A 20,552-nucleotide genomic window follows, 5' to 3' on the forward strand; every position below is an offset into this window, starting at 1 on the left:
ATTTTAAGAGAAATTCATGGCGATACGTCTTTCACTGTAATAATTTTTAAAAATTAAAACACTATATTTTTCTTCCTTTTTTTTTTTTCTAGTACTAGGGATTGAACTCAAGACCTTGCGCTTGCCAGGCAGGCACAGCACCACTAAACTACATCCCTGGCTAGACACTACACTTTTCAATCACCCCTTTTATTATCTAGGGATTACCTTCTCAACTCTGAAGAACTGGGGCATGGCTGGCAAAATCCTCACCTCTCAACCTGTTCTGGGAGCTTCTCTCTTCCCCTGGAACCTTACTCCCTGTCCTCATGTCCAGCATAGGGCTCTCCCAGCCTCAGGTCCCTGCAGCCCCTGGGCCAGCATCTTCCCCTATTGTTGGGACTTCAGTGCCAATGACCACGGACTGGGCTGGTGTCCCTACTAGTACCCCCTGGGTTCAGAGTATTGGTGATATGCAGTCCTTATGATAAGTCATAAGGATTTCCAGGGACCCTTTTTTTTTTTTGGTACCGGGGATCAAACTTGGGACCTTGTGCTTGCAAGGCAGGCGCCGGAACCACTGAGCTAAATCTCCAGCCCCAAAACAGGCTCGTATACAATTTGTTTTTTTGGCACCAGGGATCAAACTCAGGTCTTTCTGCTTGCAAGGCAGGTGGTGGAACCACTGAGCTGAATCCCCAGCCTCCAGGGACCCTTTTTACACTCCAATTCCAGAAAGCCCTTCTAGATGGACCTACAGAATCCATCTTCTTTGAAGGGGCCTGGAAGTCTCTGTTTCCAATTATGTTGGAGGAGATTTTAGATAAAGCAAGTCTGTGAAGCTTTATCTGGCATTTTAGAGGATGCATTCATCAACGTCCTGTCACTGTGACAAAATATCTGACATAAACCAACTCAAAGGAGGAAGATTTATTTTATTTTATTTTTTTTCAGTACTGGGGATCGAACTCTGGTCCTTGCGCTTGCGAGGCAGGCGACGGAAACACTGAGCTAAATCCCGGCCCAAGGAAGATTTATTTTGACTCTTGTTTGCAGAGGTTCAATCCATGGTCAGCAGGGTTGCTTTAGGCCTGTGCTGAGACAAAACATCATGGCGGAAGGGTGTGGTGGAAGGAAGGTGCTCACCTCATGGCAGCCTGGAAGCAGAGAGAGAGGAAAACAACCAGAGAGGAAAAGACTGGGGACAAACTGCCACACGCCCAGGGACCTACTTCATCTAGTCAGCCCCCATCTCATAATGTCCCCTTTGACCTATGAACTCTCCATGTATTACACCACTGGGGAAGTTAGAGCCTGGTCATTTCCCAAATGCCCAAGAGCTGGCAGCCAAGCCATCAACACAATAAGCCTCCTAGGGGGCATTGTGGATCGCAGCCATGCATAAAGGAGGAGAAGCTCAAAACCAAAGCTCATTTGTACAAGTGTCTGCACTTGTGGGCCAATCCTAGCGCTAGTGAGTTTGTTAGGGAGCAATCCCCTCCCAGTCCCCGAGCAACCACTTACAAAATGACAATTCATGAGAAAACTGTTCCCGAGGGATCTGAAAGTGCCCGTACTCATTCTGAAAGTGCTATCACCAGGGAGGGGTAGGTTGGCTGGATTGGAGCTGGCGATATTTCCTGCCTTGGAGCGGAAGTAAGAGCCCTTAGTCATGGGAGCCACAGCTTTGCAGAGACCTCATTTTCTCAGCTCTGTGGAATTCCCCATGTCTGCAAGGCCACGTGTGCAGAGTTTCTGAGCTGCTTTCCAAGGCCTTCTGCAGTGGTTCGGAGGAGCCTTCTGTGAGCTGTTCGGGTTGTGCACCCACTTGGGATGTGGGGCCAGGCCCTTGTCCTCCAAAGCTTCCTTTTCCTGTTGGCATTTTAAAAATGGCTGAGCCCTGGTTGCACTGGCTCCCACGTTCCTGTCCTTCCTCTCCTGGACTCTGCCACTGGGTTTGGTTTGCAGCCAGCACTGACCTCCCTGGCCAACCTGCCTTGCATTTTGGTGAGTCTAGCTTACAGATGCCAAGAAAGGAGCTCTGCAGTTTGCTCAGGCCCTGTTCAAATTTTCCCTAGGGCTCCCACGGCCCAGCAGGGTCCTGCCCTGCACCCTGTCCTGGGCAGAATCCTGAGGGTGGCAGGAAGGTCCCCAGCTGGCCCAGCCCTGTGGAAACGGCTGGTTGGGCACACTGGGTCAGTCTGAGGACTTAGCTGGAGGGCACAGCGAAGCAATGACCAAGCGATTTGCCGGCAAGACTGCCAGCTGATCAATGCCACCTTTGTGCCCTGCCTGTGATGTGACATAGCAGTCCAGCCTGCTCTGGGAGCAAAGGGCACTCCTTGCAGAACGTGCTCCCTGCTGGGGACCAGAGAGAAGCTGCAGTGCTACAGCCAAGAGGCTGAGCCCCTTGGCTCTCAGAATCTGAGGGTTCCTGGCAGGCGGAAGAGGTTGTGACTAAGCAGAGGCAGGAGATAATGTGCTTTGCTTGGGTGGAGTCCCAGGGAACACCACCCCAGGGGAAGCTGAACAGAGTTTAGTATGTGGATAATCATCAGGTGTATCCTGATGGTTATCCCTTCATGCTAAATAGCTTCTTGGAAGCAGTAGTTCTTTTTTTTTTTTTTTTTGGTCAGTTTAGTTTTTTGAGACAGGGGCCTGCTATATATAGTTCAGGGTAGCCTTGAACTCACTATGTGGCCCAGACTAGTCTCAAACTCTTGGAGATTCTCCTGCCTCAGCCTTCTGACTGTTAGGATTACAGGCGTGCTCCACCACACCTGGCTTCAACCAGGGTAATGCTAGCTTTCCCTGGTCTGGAGCAACCCACCCTTGAGGAAGGCACTCCGGGGTCCTCCTCACCGGTCACCTGTCACATTCACCTGGCCACAGGTGAGGATCCAGTCACTGAGCCACCACTTCTCCCAGGAAGCCACCAGGACTGGACATGGCCTTCAACCTGGCTATCCCTCTTTCCTGGCCACACCACGACATCTAGGAAAGAATACATCTGTGGAAGCTGAGAGGTTCATTTGGGAACAACTGTGGCTAGAAACAACTGTGCTTCTGAGCTCAGTGGCTCCGGATCTCAGAGGACCCGATCACTGTCATGAGTGTCCCAACCCAGGCCTTGCTGGGCGTCACAGGGCACTTTTCTCATCCCTGCTGTTAAAACTCTGGGTTTGAGTTATTCCTCCTCAAGCCCAGATGACTTATCAAAAGCTGCAAACTAGAGAACAGAGCTGTTCTGGGCCCATGGAGCTCAGGTGTGTGGGGCAGGCCAGTCCTGGACTCAGGACCCCAGTGGGGCAGGTGGGAACCTGCCAGGTGGGCCGCATTAAACTTGCCAAGGTCTTGGCCAGGGACTCGATAATGGCTTCCGTCTGTCACCCAGGAAGCGATTTCCAGGCGAGGCAACTGACTTCTGCTCCTGTGACAGAGGAGGTTGCCTTGTCCATCCTGAGTGAGAGGGCAGTGGCTGGAAGGAAACGTGTGCTCAGCTTGATCCTAGAGCAGGGATCATGGGACCAACCGAGCCCTGAGCCATCATTTCCATCATTTAGGCCCTGACTCTGATGGTTGCTATAGTTCCTCAGGGAGCATTTAATAACCCTGACATCCTAGTCTACAGTTACTATTCCTGCCAGGCCTGGTGGTGCACACCTGTCACCCCAGCCCTCGAGAGGCTGAACCAGGAGGATTGTCTCGAGTCTGAGGCCAGCCTGGACTACATAGTGAGACCCTGTCTCAAAAAAAAAAATAGAGTCACTATTCCTTATATCCTCAAAGCCTCTTTTAACTGCTCTCCTACAGCTTAGCAGTCTTCAGGATGGAACTAATGACCAACCTGTAAAGGGCGGCAGGGGTCCCAGCATCTCGTCAGTCTCCTGGGAGGCAGCTAAAGCAAAGAGGTCATTCATGTTACCTCTGAGCTTCAGAAAGGTGAGGTGACATGCCCCCACCCCAGCCAGCCACATGCACCACACCTCCTGGTGCCTCGGAGCTTAGGTGGCTGGAGGTTCTTCACCAGCCTGCTCACCTCCACCTTCCCTTCCTGCAGGGAAGTCCCTAGCGCGCCCCTGCCCTGCCTGTCACCCGAAGCCTCACAGTGGGCTCTGGAAGCCACCCTGAAAGGCATGGCCACCTCTGCCAACCTTTCTAGAACTCTGCACACAGGAACAGCCAGTTCTGCCTTCCATGGGGGACTCAACACTGTCTTGGGCTAAGCAATCTAGGTGGATGAGGAGTGAACACAGTGCCTTGTACACAATCAGAGGGTAAATTAATTACCATAGGGAAGGGTGGCACACGCATCCAAGGAATCCCAGCCTCAGGAGGCTGAGGCAGGGGGATCGCAAGTTGAAGTCCAGCCCGGGAAATTTATTGAGACCCTGCCTCAAGATAGATACATGGATTAAAAAAAAGATAGATGATAGATAAAAGATAGAAGATAGGTGACTATAGACAATAGATAGATGATAGATTAATATAATAGGTAGAAATAATAGAAAGAACAGACAGGGCTGGAGATGTAGTTCAGCGCTCTAATTCCAAGTACTGCCCCCCTCCATTAATTGTTTTTATACTGAGTGAAATTAGTGAATTTCTCCAGGGTATGGCCAACCTTATGACACTGACCAGGGGACCCATGGTCCAGCGGTGGGCACATAAATGCTCTGCAGATGTGTTTGCTGATCGAATGCATATGAGGATGCTTCTGCCTACTCAAAACATTTTCTGGGACTCTCTCCTCCTCCTTTCTAGGTGCATGTTCAAACTACACAGCTTGGGAGGCAATACTCTCTGCAAGCTATCTCTGTGTTAGTCAGGACCGGTTACAGTCTGAGATTAAAAACTCAGCTCTAAACCAGCCATGGCAGTGCACACCTGTCATCCTGGGAGCCTGGGGTGAGAGGATTCCAAGTTTGAGTTTAGACTGGGCAACTTCCCAAGTGGTAAGGCCCTTCCTCCAAAAACAAACTAACACAAAGGGGACGTAGCTCAGGGCAGAGCTTGTGGGCTCAGCACCCCGCATGGGGGTGGAATTGGCTGGCTTACCATCTAGAAAGTCTAAGCATCAAGAAGCAGGTCAGTCATGCCAGCGGGTTGTCGAATCTTAGGGTACCCACAGCAAAATTGGGGAGCTGAGCTGGAGTCCGGCAGCGCTGACGGAGCAGGATGAAAGGGAGGCTGTGGGCCTTGGACAGGAGCTCCAAGCTGTCCTGAGCCCTGGCTTTCCTGCAGTCGCCACACATCTGTGAGCAGGGTGGGGCTCCTTCATGTCCCCCACAAACAACCCCTGGCGGTGCTGAGGACCCAGTCCAGGACTGGAGGGCTGGGTGGGGGCAGCAGCGGGCGGAAGTGGATTAGTCACCAACTTCACCTGGCTGAGCCATTTTCAGGCACCCTCAGATTCTCCAAAATTCTTTTCTTCCTGTCAAAGCCAGAGTTGACATCATCAGGACTTCTGGCAGCCCCGAGCAACTTCCACACTGCAAGCAGGGGCCCGTGGCAGGGGCCACTTCCAGCGCCTTTCTTTGCTGTGATTTTCTTGTCAGTTCCTCTTGGGATTCCCCAACTTGAAAGGACTTAGAGGAGTGACCCAGGGTTGATGCAACCCAGCCATGCTTCCCGAAAATTCATGGGTTCCCAGGATGCGAAGCTGGGCCAGGGAAGCCAGGGGGTGGCGCGGCACACTTATAATTCAAGCACTCAGGAAGCTGAGGCAGGAAGATCACTGTGAGTTCAAGGCCAGCCTGGGCCACATAGTGAGATCAAGGCCAACTTGGACTACAGTGTAAGACCTGTCTAAAAAAAGAAGAAAGCCAAAAACAAAAGGGAGGGGTTAAACAACTTGTTCAAGGGCACAGACTGTAAAGGGTGGAGCTTGGACCCCAACCTGGGTTTCCTGCCTCTCCTAAGTGCTCTTTCTGCCAGCAGGAGCCCAGACTCTGTACCCAGGATGCCTGGTTTGCAGCCCACCTGTGCCCTTTACTAGCTGTGTGACCTCAGGCAGGTTGCTTACTGTCTCTGTGCCTCAGTTCTCCATTTGGAAATCTAAGGGAGTGGGAGAAATTGCCACCCACAGAATAGGGTCAGGCAGAGTTGGTGCCACATGAGTGCCCCCTTCTTCCTGCTGTCCCTTCATGCTTCAGCTGGGGGTGGGGGATTTACCCTGAAGAGCTAGAGACCAGAAGGACACACATGGAACCCCGGAAGACTGTAGACTTCCCCTTCCTGCCTCGGTGGCCCGTCCCTCCCAAGGGCCCAGGCCCGGGACAAAGTCCCCTGAGCCCTGAGGGACCCTCGGTGGGCTTGCGTTGTTGGCCTAGACTGCATGGTCCGATGGCTGCTCAGGAACCTGTTTCCCTCTCCGTTAAAGGGTGCTCAGGAGTCACTGCAGGGACAAAGGCAGCTCAGTCTGGGACCTTCCTGCTCTCTGCTGTCCCCTCTGTGGGACCCAGGGTGAGTTGCAGCCTGGCTCACCCCACAGGCGCAAGTTGCCCTGAAGTCAGGCCACTACTGCCCCTTTGGGGACAATGCTCCCCTCAATCCCAAGTGGTCACCATCAGGCAGGGACACCCATCGCCCATGGGAAGAGAGGACAGACAGGAGCAAGACAGTCAGGGCCCTGGACCATGACACCTTCGCCCCACGAGCCCCAAACCTGCCTGGAGCACATGCCCCTTCTCCCTGCTGCCTGTGTACCCAACCCCCACCTGCTCATACTCGGCATCCCAAGGCGGGCTTGAGTGGCAGCTGCTGCTTATCCAGGGATCAGGCTGGTGGTTTCGCGTCTCTGCTTTTTTTGTTTTTGTTTTGTTTTTGAGACAGGGTCTCGCTTTGTAGTTCAGGTTGGCATTGAACTTGCTGCAATCCTCCTGCCTCAGCCTCCTGAGTGCCTGTGCCACCATGCCTGGGTTCTCTGTGCTTCCATCTCATTGATCTCAGGGTGGTTGAGACAGTGAAGCAAAGTCGCCCAGGGACAACACTGGCCCTGCATCTGTCACAGAACAAGCTCGAGGTCTGTGCTGTCCTTAGACAGCGACACGTCCCCTCGGGGCCCCCGGCCCTGACGCCAGCCGGAACAGCCCTCCTCCTCCCATCCCCTGTACTTCTAGGCCAGCCCGGCCACAAAGTCCACTCCCTTGCTCACCACTGGTCTCCTCCTCTGCTCGGTGAGACCCTCGCCCGGACCCCCCGCCCGCTCACTCAGCCACTCAACACATACCTGGGTGAGCCTGCGAGATCCAGGCACTGAATTCACCCCAGGCCAACAGCGTGGGCACAGTCTTTGCTCTGGTGGCGCTGGGGTGACAGGTGGAGGAAAGACCCGGGGAAGGTGACTTCCAAACCAGACTCTAAAGGACAAACCAGTCTAATGGGGCGAGGGAAGGAGAAGACCAGAGAATGGCAGGATGGAAGCTGAGTTGGAGCCCTGGGCCCCCAGGACCTTCCTGAGAGCATCAGTGGTTCCGGGACCCCAACCTTCTACCCCGGCCCATACTGGCATTGAGGTCCCAAGGCCCCACCACTGGTCCTCAGCCTGGCTTCCCCTTGCCAGCTCCTGCCTGATCACTTCCTGCTCTGTTTTCCTTGTTCTGTGGTCCAGCTCCACCAGACTGTGAAGGCCCTGAGAAGGGAGGCCCTGCTGCTCTGCATCCAGAAGCCCCGGGGGCACCTGGAGGCGGGTCATGGCTGGGGGCTGACTGGTGCGAGCCACCAAGCACTTGCTCAAAACCAGTCTTCTTTCTTCTGACCAAAAATACTTGGAAGAGAAGCTGGGTGTGGTGATCCTTATCTGGAATCCCAATACTCGGGAGGCTGAGGCAGGAGGATTGCCTGAAAGTTCAAGGTCAGTCTGGGCTACATAGTGAGACCTTTTCCTAAAAAACAAACAAAAAAAAGTGGGGGGGTTGATGCTTTTTCAATTTCAGGTTAGTTTAAAAGCTGCTGCAATCAAGGACAGTTTTTTCATCATAAAAGAAGAGAAATCTGGATACAGAGGCAACTGGTGCAGGAGGAAGACATGGGGAAGATGGCTGTTGCCAGCCGAGGACAGAAGCTGTACCCGATTCTCCCTCTGTCTCAGGACCAACCAAGCTGCGACACTTTGATCTTGGGCTTTAGCATCCAGATCTGGAAGGGACGATAAACTTTTGTGGTTTTATTTTTGGTTTTTGTTATTTTGAGACAGGGTCTCGCTCTGTAGCCCAGGTTGGCCTTGAACTCACAGTGATCCTCCTGCCTCAGCCCTCTGAGTGCTGGGGTTAGGTATGCGCCACCACACCTGGCTTCCTTTTCCTTTTTAAAACAGCAGTTTTATATAGGCTTTTGGGCCCAGCCTTTAGCTCAGTGGTGCTCCTGTGCCTGCCTCACAAGGGCAAGGTTGATCCCTGGGACAAAAAAATTTTTAAAAAAGGTATACATGCTTTTATAAATTCTGGCAAACCCATGTATCCACAAACTCGTCATGAATAAAGATGATGAACATACTCCCCCATCCTGTTCCCCATCCTCAAGTGACCACTATTCTACTTTCTGTCGCTCTAAATCAGCCCCTAGCCCTAAAACGGTGAGTGTAGAGATGGCGTTGATGGTGGGTCCTGCATTTCACACCCTAAATAGCTATTTTCAGAGTCACACATGTCACCATGTGTTCCTGTACTTCATTCCTTTGAACAGTATTCTCCGTATGAATGGATCACAATTTGTCTATTCACCCATCTAGTGATGAACCTGTGGGTAGTTTCCAAGGTTGTTTTCATTGTGATTTTCATGAATCCATGGTTGCAGCGCCTAATGATCACATTCCCCATGGGGGCTTGGTACGTGTGTCTTAATTCTTTTTTCATCCTTCTCCCTCCATCCATCTCTTGGGGTTTCCAAGTTTTGACTCCTGTAAATAGAGTTCCAGTGAGCATTTCTGTCCAGGTCCTTGTTCTGGACAGACAATTATGCCTTTTTTGTTGGTACCAGGGATCGAACTTGGGACCTTGCACTTGCAAGGCAGAGCTGGAACCACTGAGCTAAATCCCCGGCCCCCGATTATGCCTTTTTCATGAATACTCACGCGAGGAATGATTTTCCAAGTACTTACCTGCTCTCCGTGGATCTTCTTTGGTGAAATGCCTGTTCCAAACTTTTCCCAGTTTCAAAATTGGGTTGCATTATTATTATTTTTGTGACAGAGCCTCTCTCTGTAGTCCATGCCAGCACTGAACTTGCTATGCAGCCCCAGCTGGCCTCGACCTCGTGACCCTCCTGCCTCAGCCTCCTGAGTTCTGGGAATACAGATGTGTGCCACCATGCCCAGCTTCCACATGAATTCTTGAATCTATGTATTCACTCTATGAAAAGACATGCAGAGCCCAAACGACTGCAGACACCTCCATTCTGGGCTGAGATGCCCCCAACTCCCCAGCTGCTGGCCCCCGTGGTGACCAGTGGCTCTTGGCTGCACCCTCTTGCCCAAGGACCTGCTCCCCAAGAGCAGCCCACAGCCAGCGTTTGGTGAATGAAGGGCCCCCACTTGCTCTCCTGTTTTTGAGGCCAGATGAGCCGGAGGGGCAACCCAGTCCGGGGCTCCTCAAGGCACCATGGGATTGTGGGATCTGTTTAACCCCGGCCTGCCTCATGGTGGAACTCTTCTGCCCACCCTCCCACGGGCTCCTATCAGCTCTGGACCCAGGGTAAACTCCCCCGGGAGACTCTGGATGGGGGGTCTGTGTGTGCGACACGCAGTGTGTGCCTTCCATGTACACAGAATTCTCTCTCACGTGACGAATGTGTGCCTACAACAGATACTGCATGCACATCGGTGTGTGTGTCACACAGAATAGATGTGTTATGCACGTGTGTGCACATGGAAGTATCACACACACTGTCCGATTCTACATGCAATGCATCACTTGCGAGGACGCTACTCAGGTATGGATTACGTGTGAGATGTGCAAACGCGTAATGCACTACCTATAACGGAGGCTGCAGGCTTCTTGAGGCAGGCTTCCCGGTGGTGCACAGCCTCCTTTCTGGTCCGCAGTCTCCCAGAACCCACACCCAGCTCCTGTGGCTCCTCGGTCCCCAGGCTCCTCCCCAGCCACAGCTTTAGGCACTTGCTGTCATCACAGAAGAGGGATTGGACCCCCAACAGCATCTATGGGGTGAGGATTTCCCAGCCCCTCACTGTCTGTGGTGTGTCCCACACCTCCTGTTTGGGAGGCTGGAAAACGCACTCTTTGTGTTTTGCTTTTAACCACATGATGCCCACCACAAATGGCCTATGCCACCACATAAGAAGACTTAGAATATTGTTCTTCAACAGTTAACAAATAGCCTAGACACAAAGAGCATTCCTGCTGAGTGGGGAATTTCTGGTGATTTGGGAATTGAACTTGGCTGTCTGAATAACTAGCATTTGACCGGCACTGACCAGGCTGCGAGTAACAACAGCTGCGAGTAACAGCAAAACAGTTCTAGTTTCCTTTTTTTTTTTCCAGTACTGGGGATCGAACTCATGACCTTGCACTTTCAAGGCAGGCACGGTGCCACTGGGCTAAATCCCCGGCCTACACAATTCTATTTTCAAAGCTCCCTCTATGCATTAATGGATCACTTCTTTTTTTCACAATCCTCTTACTGAATCTTGGCTTTGGAGTGGGAACAGGTAGTAAAAAGCAAACTATGGGCAAAATCACAGCCAAACTATCCAGACTTTTGGATTAGAGTCTCGGTTGTAAAATATCTTGGCATTCCTAGACAAAAATCTGCTCAAAAGAATGTATTTCAAAGAGCGCGTTCAGAATTTCTACCTCTGTCCTGTGTTGTGGGAGAATAAATAACCTGGCTAAGAACAAAAAACAGACTCATGCAAGGTCCTGGGAGTTATCAGAGCCATCTTAGAGTTTTATTTTTGTTTCTATGTATTTTTTGTTTTGCTTTTTTTTTTGGTACCGGGGATGGAGGCAGGTGGCAGCACCACTGAGCTAAATCCCCAGCCCTGTTTTGCTTTGTTTTTGAGATAGGGTCTCAATGTACTCCAGGCTGGCCTTGAACTCCTGGCAATACTCCTGCCTCGGCCTCTTAAATGCTGGGATTACAGGCATTCGCCGCCACGTCTGGCTAGATGTTTTCAAAGTTGGTCAACCCCAGGAACCCTGGCAAAGTGTTACATGCCCTTGTGTCTGAGTTCAAGTTGACCACACAGCCCGGAGTGTGTAGTCCCTGACTCACTGTCGTGCTGAATACTGACACAAGGGCCTGAGGACAGAGCTGACAGTGTAGACCCAGGTAGGACAGCAGGTGGCAAGCAGTTGTCATTAAATCCCAGAGCTGGAAGTTTAAAGGTCACTGCGTCCTGAGGACAATGGGCTCCAGCGGGTGAGAACCAACCCGTGACTCAGACTCTACTCCGGCGCCTCCCTGATGCTGATCAACACCACTGGGTGGTGGCCAGCGGTGCCTGGGCAGCTAGGAAAGGTCACACAGCAGATCAAACAGGGCTCATGGGACACACGCTCCTTTCCTGAGCAAATTCTCTGGGGAGTGAGTCGTCTCGACAGAGGGCCACGCTTCCAGCAGCCCCCATGGATGGAGCTGTCATCAATGCACTCAGCGGCTTTGGGGATATCACCTGTGCTGAGCCCTGACAGCCAGAGACGGTGTCACCAGAGACTGCGGCAGCCTTCCCACCCCCGCTTTCTACTTCCTAAAACTGGCCAGCTCGGGCTTCTTCCAGAGGAACCAAGACAGAGCGCACGGTGACCACAAATGCAGCGGACCCCGGGCTGCGGGGGAGACAGCTGCTCAGCCCACACCAAAGGCACACAGGAGGGGGCTGCCCAGTGGCCATTCTCTCGGGTACAGGAGTGGGACCTGAGTTCCATTCCTGATGCTGGGCAGCAGAGCAAGGCTCAGTTTCCCCTCTGAGACCTAAGACCCCTCTCTAGTGGCTCCTGCCTGGGCCCGCTGTCCCTTGTCCCCTCCAGAGATCCACTTGTCCTCTGGGGTCTGGGTTCCACCGGGCCAAGGCTTCGGGAGGAACGAGGCAGGGTGGGAGGTGGAGCCGCATTTCCTCCTGGGCGCTGTGCCTTGGGCACAGCCTTGTGGCAGCTGCTGTAGGTCCCCAGGCCCCAGCTTCAGCTGGGCAGGGCTGCCACAGCCAGCTTGTGCCCCATGACCCCAGCCCCTGGGCTCTGCTGATGTCACCTCCTCTCTGTCCCTAGCAGCCTAGGAGATCGTCATCTGTATCATTAAAAAACAAATTTTAAAAAGACAGCAACTGACAGAATAGACAAACAAAACAAAACAAAGGAAAAAAACTCTAACAATGTGCTGTCTACAAGAGATACACCACACCGTAGAAGAGCCAGAAGAAGAGATGAAGGGGGGAGATGCAAATGACAGACCATGAAATGTAACCAAAAGAGGGCTGGAGTCAGACAAAATACACTTTGAGACAAAAATGATTACTGAAGACAAAGAAGGATATTTTGTAACAGTGAAAAAGTCCATCCATCAGGAAGGCATAATAATGACAAACATATCGCTCCGCAAAGAGCAGAATAAAGGGAGAGATGTCTGCTCCTCTATCGACAGACTCAGTGTTGGAACCATGTGGATGCCTCTCGTTAATCTATAAACTGTAATTTCAATTAAAGCCTTAATCAGATTTGGCAAAGGAATTTATCCTTTGATTTTCAGGTCCACATGAAAAAAGAGCAAATACACAAGCATAGTCCAGAAATGTTTGATAAAGGGAGAATGAAGAGAAACTGGCTCTTCCAGACTTCAAAAGGTAATAAATGCCACAGGAATTAAAATGACTCAGTGACTGGCTCTATGGCCCTGGACATTAAACTCAGGGCTTTTGCACTGAGCTGCATCCTCAGCCCTTGTTTTATTTTTAAAATTTGAGACAGGGTTTCCCTACATTGCTAAGTTGCTCAGGTTGGGCTCAAACTTGCGGTTCTCCAGCCTCAGCCTCCCAGGGTGCTGGGATTACACGTGTGTGCCACCATGCCTGGCTAGCAGCAATTTCTTGAGTGCTTATTATGTGCCAGGCGGTGTGTCAGGGATGGAGATGCAGACATTGGAGTTGGAGGCAGCAGTAAAGGGACACAGAGACTAACAAGGTGCCTGAAGTGAAGACGTCAGTGGGGATGTGGGTTGTTCCGCACAGGATGGGGCCTTCTCAATGCACTCGGAAGAGCGAGTTCTCTTGCTGGGTTCCTCACAGGCAGATCCAGGAAGGATGCACGAGAAGCTGCTCTCCCGGGTGAAGATCAGTGCAGGAGAAGGAAGTGAGGCCGGGAAGGGAGCCCTGCTGTCCGGCCGCAGTGGTGAGGCGGGCCACACCCCAAGTGTGCTGTTGGCAGTCAAGGGAGCTGCATCACCTGTCCCTGGCACTGGGTGGTCCCTGGCCAGAGGGTGCTCCTGGGGGCTGAGCCCTCCAGGTCTCAGCACAGGAGGCCCGTCCGCTCCACCTCTGCTGCAGTCTCTGTTTTACATCAGGAAACAGGAATACGTTTTAAATACATCAGGGCTCCGGCTGTGAAAAGGATCTGGTAATTTCTAGTTTTTTCCCCCCTTAAATTCTTTTATTGGTACATTTTAGGTATACAATACGTTTACATTTATCATTGGGTACTTGTTGGTTTTTTGCTTTTTGAGACAGGGTCTTCCTATGCAGCCCAGGCTGGTCTCGAACTCATGGTGATCCTCCTGCCTCAGCCTCCTGAGTAATGGGATTATAGGTGTGCACCACCACATGCAGCAAGAAAGAATATTTTAAAAAATTCTGTGTGGAGGAAATTTCTTTTCTTTCTTTCTTTTTTTTTTTTGGTACCGGGGATCAAACTCTGGTCCTTCTGCTTGCAAGGCAGGCGGCGGAACCACTGAGCTAAATCCCTGGCACCAACGGAGGAAATTTCTTAAAGGCACAAACCAGAAAGAGAAGATAATCAAGTAGGAAGATGAGAAAGGCATATCACAGGCATAATAAATAAGAGAGACACAAAGTAAACTAATAATAATAGGAAAGTATGAGTGCCTCCGCTAGTAAAGTGCAAACCGGAATAATAATGAAAGGCCATTTTTCACTTAAAGTACTGAGAAAAATCTAAATGAATTATATCCAGTATTGCATAGGACACAAGGGAAACGATCATTCTTAAACAGTCTCGTTGGGCGTGTGCAGTGGTTAAAAACTTCAATCTGCATGTCAGCCAGAATTGCAGCACGAATTCCTTTTGCGTAACAATTCTACTTTAGGAATTTAGTCACCAAAACACACAAAGAGGAAGCCAAGGCCTAGCTATCTAGTGTATGTCACTGGCATTATAAATTATAATACAGACTATACAAAAATACACATAGACTAAGGTATACATACCAACAGTATATTTTATAGTAGCAGAATATAAATTAAATGAATAACACTTGGAAGGTGGTTAAAAATTATGATACATGCACATACAGGAATGTGAACCATACAGTCAAGTAGTGCAAATCCAGGTGTGCAACTATTCTTTTTGTTTGTTTGTTACTGGGGATCGAACTCTGGAACCTGTGCTTGCGAGCCAGGTGGCGGAACCACTGAGCTAAATCCCTGGCCCTGTGCAACTATTCTTGCTCTCTTTGGTTTTAAAAAGTTAGGAACTAATAAAAAATTTTTTTAAAAAAGCACAACCATTTGGCCGGGGATTTAGCTCAGCGGTTCTGCAACCTGCCTCACAAGTGCAAGATCCCAAGTTCGATTCCCGGTACCAAAAAAGAAAAAAAAAAGAAAGTTAGGAACTACAAGGCACACTGGCACATATCTGTAATTTCCAACACTGGGAGGCTCAGCCAGGAGGACTGTAGTTTGAGCCTAGCATGGGCAACTAAGTGAATTAGTGAGACCTTGTCCCAAAATAAAAATAAGGGCTGGGGGTGTAGTTCAGGGTGAAGGCCTTGGGTTCAATCCCTAGTACAAAAACAGAATAAAATTAAAAAGCCACTAACTATTGGATATTTTGATATGTTTATATTTGCACAGCAAAGTGTTGGAAAGGGCAAAAATCAAGCAGTTAGTAGTTACCACTGCTATGAAATCTAAAGAGAATTCTTAATTTTATGCACGTTTTACTTGAATTTTGTACAAACTTGATTTATTTTTGTAATTAAAACAAGGTTTCGCTTCAAAAGCAAATAAGCCATTTTGCACTCATAGCAATGACTTAAGTCTCACCCCAAGACTAATAAACTAGTCTAGTCTATTTAGCCAAAAATGACAAGGCAGAAACTTCAGTATCAAGTGAGGACTTCCTGAGGTTAAGTGTCCACACGTTTGCCTGCCTCAAAGTCTCTCGGCTTTTGAGTAAAAAACAGGCCCCAGGAATGCTTGCATTTTGTGAGTAGTCGCTTGTCCTTGTTCTTTTAATGTCACCTCCCCTGAAAGCTACCACTATTGGATTATTTATTGGCCAGTCTTTTTTTTTTTTTTTTTGGCAGTACTGGTGGCCTTCACACCGAGTGACATCCCCAGCCCTTTTATTTTTTATTTTCGGTAGGGTCTCACTAAGTCCCTAAATTGCACCCACAGGCTGGGCTCAAACTTGCAATCCTCCTGCCTCAGCCTCTCAGAGTGCTAGGACTACAGGTGTGCACCACCCAAACCGGTATGGCTGGTGTCTCCTTGCTTGGTCCCATTCACGTGTCTCAGGCTGATTTTCTGTCCCCTCTCCTAGCCACAACACAGTGGCCCAGCAAAAGGGACAACAGTCAACAGCCCAGAGAGAGGGAAGGACTAATCCTCCGGACTCAGGACCTCAAGACAGGGCCAAGCCCCTGGGGAGCCACGGGGCTCTGTCAGCCTGAGGCTCCAGCTGTCATGCTGCCTGCTGAGGAATTCATACCTGGCCGTTCTCATCCGGAATCTAATTCATCTCCTTCAACAGTACTCTCCCCACCCCTTTCTCTGCAAGATGACTAGGCATTGTGCAGCTAGAGACTGAATGAAATTGTTTTAAAGTTTAGGACAAATGCAATGGTACATGCCTGACATCCCACAACTCTGGGGGACTGAGGCAGGAGGACTGCAAGTTTGAGCCCAGCCTAGGCAATTTAAGAAACTTAGCGAGCTTTTGTCTCTCTCTCTCTTTCTCTCTCTGTCTCTCTCTCTCTCTCTCTCTCTCTCTCTGTCTCTCTCTCTCTCTCTCTCTCTCTCTCTCTATATATATATATATATATATGCCGGGGATTTAGCTCAGCAGTTTCGCTGCCTGCTGCTGTGCAAGCACAAGGACCCGAGTTTGATCCCTGGTACCACCCCCCCGAAAAGACAACAACAAAAAAAAGAAAGAAAGAAAAAGGGCTAGGGAGGTAGCTCAACGTGAAGGTCCTGAGTTCAATCCCTCATACTATACATTTAAAAAATTTTGTGTTGAAGCATTTGGTCTGTAACCTATAAAAGGCGCAGTTTACCAAAGTGGAGGGATCTCTTCTCCCTGGTTTTTGGATGGATTTATTTCTCTCTGGCCCCAGACAAGACCCAGCACATTAGAAGCCAGCGTCTTTCCAAGAAGTGGTAACAGTCCAGCCTCAGGAGGGGAAATCAATCAGATGCGAGTCTTGGCTAATTGAACTGCTGTCAAAAATGCATTCATTAAAACACCGCACGGGTGGGGTCCAGAGGAGGGGTGGAGGTGCTGTCCCTAGGGAGCGCCACCTGGTGGTCATGACAGGGACAGTGCTGGTGGGGCAGAGGGACCCCCGCGGAGACCCGGGCGGGGGAAGCGCGTCTGATTTCCCCGAGGGCCTCTCTACAGTGGAGGGAACCAGTCCCCGAGACCGGGCTGCACTCGGGAAGGTGTAGGAATCGCTGCTGACGGTGGAGAGCAGGGACCCGATCGAGGGCGCTGCTGAGGACCGAGACCCAGGACTGAGCTGAAAAGGGACACGGGCTCAACTCTCCCGGAGGGCGCCCCCATCGGCTGCTGCCAAGTCCCCCAGTATGGGAGAAGCCAAATGCACACTCATTTGCTGGGGTCTCGATGATGCCACAGAAAAGACACCTCTATCCCTGTCAGTTAAGGCTGGCGACATCAGTAAAAACGGATGCTGCGACCCCCTCAGCTTGTCCCCTGCTGGAGCTGCGGCAAGTGAGTGCTGGGAGGGCAGAAGAATGAGCCTCCTCTGCCTTCTCCCTACCCACTGGCCTCCTGGAGCCGAGGGGCGCCCCCTTTACCCAGCCCAGAGGAAAGCGCCTTCTCTTCGGTTCCCGGCCTCGCCCCCTTCAACTCCACACACCGGAAGTCCTACTCTTCTTAACCAGGTAAAGAGGGGACAGGCGCTGGTGTCACCTTCTCCAGGGACCCAGCCTCAAACAGTCCTGCTCTCCTGAGGGGCCCGGAAGTAGGCAAGCAGACAGAAGAGGGGAACAGGATTCTGGTGTGTGTGTGCAAGGTGTGTGGGGTTCGTGTGTGGATGGTGCGAGGAGCGTGTGGTCTGTTGAGCATGTGGTGTGTGCTATGTGTGCAGCATGGTGTGTTGTGTGCGTGCATGGTGCGTGTGGTGGAGAGCTGTGCACTTGTGTGTGTTGAGCTCTGTGGACTCATTTCTCATCCAACCATGGCCGGTCAGTCCCTGGGGAAGGTGGGGGGGGGCAGCTGGGCTTGTTTGTTCCCCTTTCACTGGCTCCATGGTACCTAATATTTTTCTTTTCTCAGGGTTTGCCTTGTTATTGAAAACCTAGTGTGCTTCCCGAGTCAACACTTCAAGGTTGCAGACTATGCAGTAAAGAGCCTTCCGCAATTCTCAGTTACTAAGGTAACCACCATAACTATTCCAGCCCCTCCCCAGAAACCGCCAGCTTTCTAGAATTTGGACCAATCAGCAACCTAGAATTTGGACCAATCAATAGCCTAGAATTTGGACCAATCACAAGGCTGCTGTTTGCTATATAAGGAGCACTGTCATCATTTCTTAACCATCCCCAGAAACACCTGGAAATTCTTTCACATAATCACACTTATTGGTTGTGATAGCTGAAAAACAAATCACCTTCAAACTTTTGCAGCTCAGGGGTGCCGTGGGCGTGCAGGGACAAGGACGCAGTGCTGGCCCGGAGTTGAAGGTTCTTTTGTTCCATTCAGATGGACGGGCAAAGTGGCTCCAGGCTTTGAGCACCAGTGACTTTCAGCTCTTGGGTTACAGCTCTGGGTGCCTATAAACCCTTAATCCTTAGTGTCATGGGCCTGGGGCTCCAACACTTTCCTGGGAGCTCCTCAGCGACCAAGGCTGGTCTGACCAGCTTCTGCTGGACTCCCCCATCCCTACTCCATGTCACTGACAACTGCCGGATGTCACCCAATGCCACTGACCCAGGTGCAGGTCTCTGGTTCTCTGCAACCCTCCAGGGCTAACAGCCCTAGTGTTCACAAAGCAACCGGCTCTGCCCACACTACACAGGTTAAGAATTCCAAATACGTTTAGAGGATCTTCCAAGCCACACCACCTACAAAATAGATCACAAGTTTACAGGACCATCACAGCAGCGCCTTGTTTAGACACAGTTTGGGATGCGCCAGAGCAAACCCCACAAAATTTGCTCTCACACAACAACCTAAATAACTGGGTCCAGAGTGCTGCTCAAATAATAACAGTAAATCAGCCATCAGTCCAAATTTGAGGTTGATGATTGGTCTGAATCCTAGGCTGCTAATTGGCTCAAATTCAAGACTGTTGATTGGTCCAAACTCAAGTCTGAGGATTGGTCTAAACTGGTGCAAATTCAAGCCTTCTGTGGCCCAGGCAAATGTCTTTCTGGAGTAGCTGTGGGGCATCCAGGTCAGCCTCAGCTGCAGATGTCAAGCAAAGCGCCCCCTCCTGGCTGTCAGATGGAAAAGGGAAGGGCGGGACCTTACTTGGCTCAAAAACACAGCAAGTCAGGCTTGCTTTGTCACCTAATTTTAGAAGTGATATCCACTCACCTTTATCCCATGGTGTCAACGATGAGAACCAAGATTCTTGGCGTCACCTGAAGAGGCTCCCACCACAACTGCCCTTTTGTTCTCATAAACAAGAATACTCGACCTTCTGATCTTTTGGGGAGGGGCTGTATTGATCCTCAGACCATGGCCTTTACCCCGAGCTACATTTCTAACCCTTTTTTATTTTGAGCCAGGTTCTCACTAAGTTGCCAAGGTTTGGGCTCCAACTTGCAACCCTCCTGCCTCAGCCTCCCAGCCTGCTTGGGATGACAGGCCTGCACCACCAGGCCTGGCTACATTGGCACCACCTCATATAGCCATAGTTACACAGTCCCGAGAATCAGGAAATCACCGGGGGAACCCACCACAGAGCTGATTCCGCCACCACTTCAGTATCTGTGTATGCTGTGCCCGTGCCGAGCTCTGCACAATCTCACGACCTGTACCTTCGTGCAGCCACCTGTGACCATTTATTCCTCTTCTCAGGCCTGTGTGCTGGCAAACAGCGTCTCCAGGCCTGTCTGACAGACTGGAGACCTTGGACCTGGGTGAGACTTCCGGGGAGGGCCAGGAGGAGGCAGGAGAGGCGGGGCTGGAGCAGCAGACAGAGGCGGAGCCTCTGCTCTGCCTCCTGGCTTCCTGGAGGGGGTGGGGAGAAGAGACCCCAGCTCCCCCACCGCGCCCTGTGCCTAGGGTCTGCCCTGCCCTGCCCTCTGTCTGGGCCCTGTGACCTGGGCTTTGCAGACGCGTATTTCCAATGCTGTACCTGCTCACCGGGTCCCCAAACCATCAGCCAGAAATGACAACACGGCGTTCTCTCCTGCGTGAGCTCTGAATGTGGAGGACTGTGATCCTCACAGCCTGAGTGGAAACAAGCCCTTCCCTGGCGCGGTGCAGCACCGCCCTCGTGTGGCGATATTCAGAGCTGCACCCTGAGGAAGGTTCGCAATCATGAAAAAAATGTTCCACTGAGATTATATCTTGCTCCATAAAAAATGGTCGTCATCAAGAAGTCAAATAGTAACAAATGTTGGCGAAGTTGTGAGGAAAAAGGAACCTCCATGCATTGTCGTTGGAAATATAAACTAGTACAACCACTATGGAAAGCCGTGCAGTGTGGAGAGTCCTCAAAAAACTTCAACTAGATATTACGTTCTACCCATCTACTCCCCTTCTAGGTATTCCTGAAAGAGTTCAAGACGTCACATGCCAGTGATCCAGGCACACCCATGTGTAAAGCACCACAACTCATAATAGCCGTGGAAGCCCACAGCTGACACATCCCAGACTGCTGTCCCCGGCATCCCTCCTACTCCCTTTCCCTGAGCACTCTCCGGAGGCCTGAGCTGATCTGGGGCTCGGGTGGATTCTCTGTCACCTTGGGCTGGGACCAAGGGGCGAGGCTTCAAACATGTTAGGGTCCATTGTGATCCACTGAACTGCAAACAGCAAAGGGAGAATGTCCCTTGAAACACGGCTTGAGGGGCTGGGACCGTGCCCCAGCGATCGAAGTGTGCGCTGGACACCATCCAACTTCTTCCAGCTGCGAGGGGTCCCATTTGGGCATTTCTAGGAAAATGGTCACAGGTGTCCCCGGGGCCG

At 51.1% G+C, this 20,552-nt stretch overlaps 1 long non-coding RNA gene across 17 annotated transcripts; it reads right to left on the bottom strand.

Moving 5' to 3' along the window:
- Window positions 1-894: 894 nt before the first annotated feature.
- LOC110347652 (uncharacterized) lies at window positions 895-19,838 on the bottom strand. Of its 17 annotated transcripts, none has more exons than XR_015446787.1 (8): window positions 19,316-19,838; window positions 18,022-18,475; window positions 7,211-9,263; window positions 6,699-6,982; window positions 5,038-5,787; window positions 3,827-3,877; window positions 2,862-2,973; window positions 895-1,851 (listed from the first exon to the last, which is right to left on the bottom strand). It is a non-coding gene; the product is annotated as an uncharacterized LOC110347652 (long non-coding RNA). The 17 variants fall into 17 exon arrangements; XR_015446788.1 differs by having other exon boundaries at window positions 19,717-19,837; XR_015446782.1 differs by having other exon boundaries at window positions 18,951-19,837.
- Window positions 19,839-20,552: the final 714 nt, after the last annotated feature.

Source organism: Heterocephalus glaber, unplaced genomic scaffold (assembly GCF_053883595.1).
Source record: "Heterocephalus glaber isolate CG9 unplaced genomic scaffold, H.glaber_assembly_v1.0 deba00001724, whole genome shotgun sequence".
In the NCBI taxonomy this organism is placed as follows: Eukaryota; Metazoa; Chordata; class Mammalia; order Rodentia; family Bathyergidae; genus Heterocephalus; species Heterocephalus glaber.